Source organism: Macadamia integrifolia, chromosome 14, assembly GCF_013358625.1.
Source record: "Macadamia integrifolia cultivar HAES 741 chromosome 14, SCU_Mint_v3, whole genome shotgun sequence".
Classification (NCBI taxonomy): domain Eukaryota; kingdom Viridiplantae; phylum Streptophyta; class Magnoliopsida; order Proteales; family Proteaceae; genus Macadamia; species Macadamia integrifolia.
This window is the reverse complement of record NC_056570.1, coordinates 5,688,150-5,697,332: the sequence shown is the minus strand read 5'-3', so window position 1 is coordinate 5,697,332 and position 9,183 is coordinate 5,688,150. Positions and strand designations below refer to the sequence as shown.

Sequence of the window (9,183 nt, the reverse complement as noted above, 5' to 3'; positions counted from 1 at the left end):
AAAAAAAAAAAAAAAAAAAGAATTGTTTTGTATCGGGTCGGGTCATTGAACTACCCAACACCCCGAGCTGCTCTAACCCATCTTATGACCTACTTGTCTCCCTTTTCATCTATTCCGTCTTCCATCGGGAGGAGCGGGGAGTTAGCCGAGCTTCCGATAAGTCGTCTGCTATCAAGTGCAGCCGAATTCTCTACAGTTCTACAAAGTAAGTCAAGTTGGGTCACTCACTCCAGCGCCTGTGTAGCCTGCTCTACGCTTCTGTGGACTACAGGCCAGGGCAAGTAAAAGTCTACTCATGAGACTTTTAGAGGAAATCACACCAACCAATAAGAATTTCGCTCTTTTTACCAACTTGATGTTGAAAATTCCATGATTTAGAAATTCATTTAGGAATTGACTCAATTATTTTCCTTTTTGAACAAAAAATTTGTGCCAAAATAACCAAGCCAAGTAAGACAAAAAGCTTGGACATGTAATGGTCTTGAGAGCTATTCCTGCATTCTTCTATTGACCAAATTCAGCCATTGGGGGATACTTGTTAATGGTTGATCCAAGGTTGAGATTCACCTTTTGAAACAAGAAGTTCTGGTCCTAGAGGTATAATATCAAATACTTGGTGTACATCCGATGTATCCACTATGGTTATTTCATATCCCACCTTTAACATCTGAGTGTGCCAAAACCTAAACCGAACTGAACCCTCATTGGGCTGGTTTTGGTTTGGGATACTGCAATCTCAAAACCATGCTAAACGGCATTGAAAATCGAATGAACCCAAAGTCACATCGGAATTGGATCAAAACCGAAACCGAAATTGAAATCGAAACCAAAATTGAACTAGTAAGAAACCGAAAAAAACCCAAAATTCATTTTAAAAAAAAAATTGCATAATTTTGTATGGCAAATCGAACCCAAGTCGGACAAAAAGAACCGAAACCAACCTAATTACAAATTAATACAAAAAAACAAACCAAATCACACTGAAACTGAAACCATACCCAAACCAAAAAATTTCTTTATTGGCTTGGTTTCGGTTTCACTATTCCCACACCAAAACTGATTCGTCCTAGACCGAATCGACCAATTGACACCCCTTTAACACCCGTAGTTAGTTATTCTCTCTCTCGCTTTCTCTCTCTCTCTCTCATAATTATCATCCAAAACTTTATCTTAACTTTATGGGATCAATTACATGAAAATTAAATTTCAGGTAAGAACGAATGCAAAGATTCATGCAAAAAAAGATAAGAGTCATCTGCTAAAAATGAGTTCAGTTGTGTTTCATGCAAAAAAAGATAAGAGTCATCTGCTAAAAACGAGTTCAGTTGTGTTGGGTCACGTCATAACCCATACCCAGGGAGAGGTGAGTCGGTTAGGTCTCTCTCTCTCTCTCTCTCTCTCTCTCTCTCTCTCTCCCCCCACCCCCAGTGGAAAAGGAAGGGACGTATAGCGTGGCCCAACTACCAGAAGATTTTTTAAATGGTGGGCTTCACTTACGGGAGTCCTTTTATTCTTAACACGCCAAAGGAGCCAAAGCCCATGAGTCTATGTTTGCTTAGCTGGGAAATCTGATTTCAGAAAGCACTAAACACCCGTGTGAGTGGTTTCGAGGATTTTCCTATGTTTCATCATTTATTATGGAAAAAAATTCAAGTTTGAGCAACTGAACTTGAAAAACTACATTCAGGAAAATTTTCCTAATGTTGGTTTTTTTGGTACCTTTTTGAAAACTTGTCTTTGTTGAGTAAGAGCGCGACCCTTGATTGATTCAATAATGAACTTCTTTCCCTCCCTTACCTTTGATGATTTATCCTTCTATATAATGCCATACCCTCCCGTATGGCTCCATTTTGGTTGTAAGGTAAGTGGAGAAGGAAAAGGAAGTGATGGGAAATATTTGCATTTTTTGTAAAATATATAATTCATGTCTCCATAAAATATTTACATTACCCTCATAATCAAACATCAAAGTGAATTTTTCTATAAAAATATATTTCATTTCGCGTGGAAATATTTATATTTCCCTTGCAACCAAACGGATGCCTGTCACCCCCCTTGTATTTTTTTTTTTTTATGTGGCTTATGTAGTTTGAACAAATTAAAATAGTCGAAAGTTGAGATAACAGGGACACAATTTATGACTTGACCCTAAGGGATAGTTCAGTTGACAAAAATTAACGCCTCACAATTAAGAGATCATGAGTTCAACTCTGGACTTACCTATCCTAAAAAAGAATGTGACTAGAATCTAGATATTGTTATCTATCAATTTCAGTTGGTTTTCTAAAAATATGGATGGATGGCTTTGTTATCCATCGATTTCAGTCTAGTTGGTTTACTTAAACAATGGATGGATGGCTTAAAGTTTCATTAGTTGCAAGGAAGTGAAATATTTATAGGAAAATTCATTTTAGGTGTTTGAAGAAATGAAATATAATTAGCAGGAATGCAAAATTTTCCCTTCCCTTTCCCAACATCCCTTGCAACCAAAGCCTTAGTTCATAACTAACATAACATTTAGTGAAGTTGTATTACAAAATAAATTCCATTTAGATGACCCCAATTTAGATGGAAAAAAAAAACTTAGATTATCTAGGTTGTTGAGTTGATCACTTAAAGTTTCAGCCATGGATACAATAACAACAATCATAATCTTATCCCAACTGAATGGGATCTAGATTCGATAAAATAAATAAATAAATAATCAATGGTGGGTGCTGATAACAATTAATGGTAGGTTTAGCATTGCTGACAATTTGATAGTTTTCTGAACAGGTAACAATTAGTTGTTTATTGATGGTCATCAATGTAAAATTGTTAGTTGCTACCCTGATTATACCTCACTAGACTTCAATTTATATGACAAGAATTGAAGCTTATGGAGTCTATTCTTTAAAATGTTTGGAGCTCAACCTTCCCATTTATTGGAACTGAATAGCAATATAAATTACCGCAACATATGGTATTGTTTGTTATTTCTTGGTTATTTAAAAAGAGAGAATGAAAGGATCTTTGATAGAAGAAGTTTGTTTACGAATTGCGCAGATCATTTTTGTTCTCATATATGATTGTATTTGATATATATTTTATGATTGTATTTGATATATATTTTCGGAATAGATTCTGTATCTAGAATGTATTCTGAAATGAGAAAATATAAAAGAATTAGGTTTTAGAATACGTCAAGACTCATTATATATTTCAAAAATGCATATCAAATACAGCCTTAAAGGCAATATCAAGAGGGTTGGAAAATTGTTCAATTCAACATGACTTGCTTGGCACAACCTCAATGAGCATTTAATACACCAGCTTTGGAGCTTGAGAATTAAATTATTTGATTAAATCTATCAAAATTGATTGATCCAAGTTTTCATTGGTTTGATATTAGTTTTGATTTTTAGAAATAATTAAGAGATCAAAACCGGTTGGATAAATTGATAAAATTGACTGTTTGGATCAAAATCGAGAAAAAAGTGGGGAAAAAAATGAATTTGGCTAATGGAGAGAAGGACACACTGGTTAAGTTGGAATTGAACTTGGTCAATATAAGATTGAGAGTTAGACTAGAAGGTGAAGAATTGAGTAATGAAGGAACCGGTCTTACTTAGACCAGAATGATGCCAAATTAAAATTGGATCCCAAGTTGGGTTCATAATTCTCTTAGATCCTTAGACTTGGCTTGTGGCTTAATCAAAATTTTGTTATCCAAGAGGCTCAAGGCCCAACTTAGGATGAATGGTGTAACCTTAAATATAAGATATCAGAATTTTTTTTCTTCATATAAACAAAAATGAACCAAGAAGTATATCACTTCAAAAACATATATAAGCTTTTACTCAAAAATATGGAAAAAAACATATGTAAACTAAAAACCGCATAGATTAGTTGCAAACCGTATAAGTCACCCAAGGGTTAGTGACTATGGGTACAAGCTAGGGTTGAACAAGTTCTATAGTTAATCTAGATATTGGAGACCACACACAAACCATGTCCATGATGTGATGAACAATATCTAATTCGGAAGATAATCGAATCAATAGAGTACCGGATCAGTTATCATACAATATTACAGTTAGTATTGCATACCCTAAACGTTTGTTGCTCTATGTCCTTACATGATGCATGATGAATGGATTAGGACACAAAATTCCCTTAGCAAGGTGCACCTATATATTTCTCAGCACCTTTTTATGTAAGATGATCAACGTTGTGATGGTGCAACCTTTTTGATATTCCTGAAGGTAAAATACAAAGTGTTGTGGTTTTACCAAGAGAAAGTTGCACGTCTTCACATCGGGCCCAAGACTGCACCACATGGTTTTTTGTGATTAATCTTTTCTATGATATGTGATAAAGTGTATGCAATGCATGATACATGTTAACCCATTAAAGTTAGTATTTAGCCAAACTCAGCAAGTTTACTGTGACTCAAATATATAAATCGAGTCTATTGTGTCTCAGGCCAACTTGATCTGAATTTTATTTTTTTTTTTTTTTTTAGTATCGATTGAGACTAGGTTTTGCCTTTTTTTTACTCGACTTCAGTGGCTTGTCAGAGTTGAAACCTTGTCTTCTAACAATAATGTCTATACAAATTAATCCACTCCACTAATTTTTTTTTTTTTTTACAAAACAAATGAAAATAATAACTCAACATGGCGTTGGCATGTTCTCTTTGTCACTTTCCCTTTTATCTTCCATACACATTTTGTTCTTCATTTATTTATTTATTTTTAAAGAAAGCTACCTGGTTGTGTGATCCCTGCATTTTATACATAACAAATGAGAGCACGCACATGGACATAAATATGAATGAGATTTTTTATTTAACAACGGTTGAGCGGTAGTTTCATGCACCCCTGTGTCTAGGCATAGGGGCCACCCGACCATGTTGCATTCTTTTACCTTCTTTTTTATTATTTTCTCAGACAATAAATGTATCGAAATGAGAATAAGAGTCAGAACATCTCTTTTTTATGTATTTGAATTGTACCTTGGAACACCTTTTCTTCACATATCTAAATTGAACCTCAAAATCATACAATGATTCTCTCTTCTTCTATTCTCCTTGCAAACCTCTCATTTCCTAGATCTCTATGTGCCACTTGTAATGATTTACCAAAACCTACTCTGATACCAATTGTTGAAAACGAATGCACAACCATGAGAAACAAACCAAACAAACAATCCCACACAATTCGATGAATTTACCGTGTTAAAGCACAAAAGCCTACATCCACTCAAGATAACCTTAGAATTTCACTAATCAGGGGGGAGGAGAGAATCTACACTGCTCTTCTTCTTCTTTTTATGTAAAACAAGTTGATTCATATAGAAGATAAGGTTTTAGGACTCAGTACCAAAAACTATGGAGTGGAATATGACAAACCCGTTGTACATACCATTAACGGGGTCTTTCAATCTAAGGTATAGGCATAACCAAAGGATTCCCTAGAAATAATGCTTTAGACACATTATGCATGACAAATGGATAAAAAACAAATGTTATTGAGAAGATAACAATAAGGATGAGGGGCATGACAAAAAAAAACCCATGTTTTCCAAACATGATGGTCGACAACGTGTCTGGTTCCCATTCCCCACATTTCCAATGTCTGCTTGTCTCTTGTAATGGACAAGCACGTGACCTTATCCGGAAGCAGCGGTGGGGACACAAAGAATAAACTCAACAATGAGCAACACCGAAAGTCTACAAAGAACGCTAGTGGTCAGCTGTAATGCTCCAACCTGTGACGGAAGAAGGACCCAACCGTTAGTGAACAAGAGTCTTCCACGCCTCGTCGAATCGCCTTTGCATAGATTTCATCATCGTCTCTATGTTCAAACCTTAGTTTATTTAATGAAGCTTCTCTCTCTCTCTCTCTCTCTCTCTCTCTCTCTCTCCAATTTGCCTCAATCTAAGGGTGTTGATTGAGACGTGTTGTACCAATAGCGGTATCAAATATGTCAATCGAAGGACCATCTTGTTTTGTTTACGAGACCAAATCTGGGTCCCGGTCTTAGTCCCGATCCTGATTATTATTGGGACATTATGGTAGGATACCATAATGATACCAATTCCTAAACTGTTATAGGCAATGCAGAATAAGGAGAAAAATTTTAATAGCTCCTAACCTCATGGCTCCATTAGTAGTGTTGTGGATCTTTTCATTATCGTGAGATCTAAGAATTTCTAAAGCAAATTAGAATACAAAACCACGATGAATTTCATGGTTAATTTTACTTCTTCAAAATCTCTAAGCTCACTTGTAAGCTTCTCAAAATAACAACTAAGAATTAATGATCACCAAATAAAGAAGCCCTAATTTAGTTTTAGTCCAATCACCAAACAAGTTTATAGTAACAAAATTAAATGTCCATCAAGGGAAAATACCAATCAAATACATTAACTTATAGCCATGGAACTTGAACACAAGAACATGAAATATACCATTTGAAATGGTAGTGGTGGTTACGGCTCTATTTGGCACCTAACCGGTATTTTGGTACTAGTATCATTGAGAATCTTGCTCTAGAACCATCCCGTCCCATTTATTATTCGATATTAAAATCAAATCCCAATATTGTCTCATTTATTAATGAAATAATCCAGTATCAAGTTTTAACGGGACAATTCCGATTAGGGTAAAATAGGGCCAAATTTCTTGAACCTCAGATCAATCCTAGGTCCCCAAAACTCAACTCATACCCAATCCAACACGGCCCTAATTGACCTTGATTGGATCGGGTTGGGCTAACCCCAATTGAGCCTGTGTTTTGCCATTTGTGTCTTATACTAATAATAATAATAAATGAACAAAACAAATAGAGTTTTTTTTTTTAATTTTTTGTGGGAACCAATAGATCAAATGATCTATACATAAATAAAATTATGAAGTACAATGACCTAATTTTTATTATTCTCAATAAAATAATAAGATGACAGTTCTAAATTATATTATAAATTAGGGTTAAAATCAGGGTTGGACTGGGGCCTAAGCCTCAATCCAAAACCGATCCAATCCTGACTCACTCAATGTTTTTCAATCATAATTTATCCTCAAAGTCAAAAATCTTACCCCAAATCTTATTCGGACTGCGAGCAAACCATGGTGAATTCGAACCGACTTGGCGGCCAAACCACACCCTCACCTCAGTCTGTGTTAATTGAAGGAGGTACATGTTCACGTACTTAGCGGGTCCTCGCCGCCAGACCTCTTCGTTTCATCAATGAGAAAAAGTCGCTTTATCATCACTTATGGCATTAGTTAATATGACAACCCCGAAATAGAAAAAAAAGTAGAAATGTTCATTAATGCATTACTGCTCTTTCAATGTCAAATAATGTGGCAGACTTGGACGAGTCAGAGTTTCTCTCTCTATAATAGGGTTACGTATAAGTACATATTACCATCTTTATCAGGAAAAAAGTACATACTACCATTATTGGCATTAATGGCAGACTCTTCCCCCACCACTCCACCAAACTAAAGATCAGAAAAAAAACGTTTTCACTTAAAGAAACACTTGAATTGGTAGGACCTATTTAATTTGGTTTTTGTGGCAGGTACTACCATACTCAATTTGCTTAATTTTAATTATTATATTAGTACATTGATACTATTATTAATATATATATATATATATATATTTTTAAGTTCTCTTCCTTGGACTTCTCATATACAAGTCTCGTGCATCAAGTACGCCTTTTATAAATGGAAGAATTTGCAATCATGCTTTTAAAAAAAATTTGTGGTCTTGAGTATCAATATTAGCTTTCATATCGATATTAAAACTGATACTATTATGAATTGATTATATCAAGTTAGATTGAATCATTTTGCCCTCAAAATATTGTTACCTTAATTTTTTAGGACGTTTATCCTCCCCTATGCTAATACTTTTTTTTTCCCCCAATGGTAGAATCCCTTATACGAATACAACTGCTAGAATGTCGGTATCTAATGCCTTCAACGATATCGAGGCGTATCTACCAATTCCTTGAACTATAATTGCAATGAAGAATAATGTCCTAATTTTTATAGGTCCAAATAAGCTTTCACTTCATAAAACATGTACTTATGAACCCTTCATCTAAGTTAGGACTTAGGACCATTCGATCAATACAAAATTGGACGAATATCAACATCAAATATGATCAATCCTGATACATCTCGACTGATTCACCCGATTCAATACTATTCTTTCAGAATATGGTCATTATACTTAAAAAGTACCGCTATAATAACTATCCATTATAATAGTCTAATAGAAAATAATGTTTTTGGTGTTAAATAGGGGAAAAAGAAAACTATCTGGTCGCATAGTTCCTATGCAAGACATAAGAGGATACAAAATTACTGTGCTACCTCTTCAAAAATAAAAAAATCTCATGTATATTGATATTCTTACCCTCAATCTCATTGATCACACGCTAGTACAAAGACCACGTGACGAGGGAGAGAGAGAGAGGGAAAGAGGGAGAGAGAGAGGGAGAGAGCGCTCTCCACCTTACCATTAAATTTGGATTCATGCATCTCTACGCCAAGATACGTTGTTTCAAAGACGAAACATGTGAGCGTAATTTATGTTCAAAAATAAATTCTCGAAGAGGTCACGTGCAACCTCTGTCTCTCTCTCTCTCTTACGCGTGTGCTTTGAATGAGAATTGCATGGAGGTGGGAGACGGTTGTTCAACTCTCCAATTTATATTGGATGTGAACGTATTAATTTATAAGAAGAAAGAAAAAAAGGGGAAAAAATCCATTGTATTCCACAGCCAAAGCTTTTTTTTTTTTTTTTTTTTTTTTTTTTTTTTTTTTTTTGATCATGTAGGCCCCTAATTAACTGAAGTCATTTCCCATCATGGTTTCAAGTATTAGTATTGGATTGGTTGTATTGTATCCGTATTGGTTGAGGTTGATACTAATATTTATTCAATCAGAATCAATTATCTATATCATTTCAAGGGTAAACTAGTAATTTTTTTTAAGCAACATTAAAAGTGATTGATACACATCGATCCGAACAGATTTGGATTAGTATCTGATCGATATCAGCTTCTGACAATACCAATGTCAATATCGATACCGATACCAATACCTAATCCATATTTCCCACACTATGATTGATATAGGATGGAAAATTCCCCTCTTTAGTGATGTTGAAAGAAACCCTCTT

The 9,183-nt window shown here is 34.8% G+C and overlaps 1 pseudogene; it reads right to left on the bottom strand.

Annotated features, from left to right (window-relative positions):
• Positions 1–5,118: 5,118 nt before the first annotated feature.
• LOC122061719 overlaps positions 5,119–9,183 on the bottom strand; it is a 7,300-nt pseudogene continuing 3,235 nt past the window's right edge.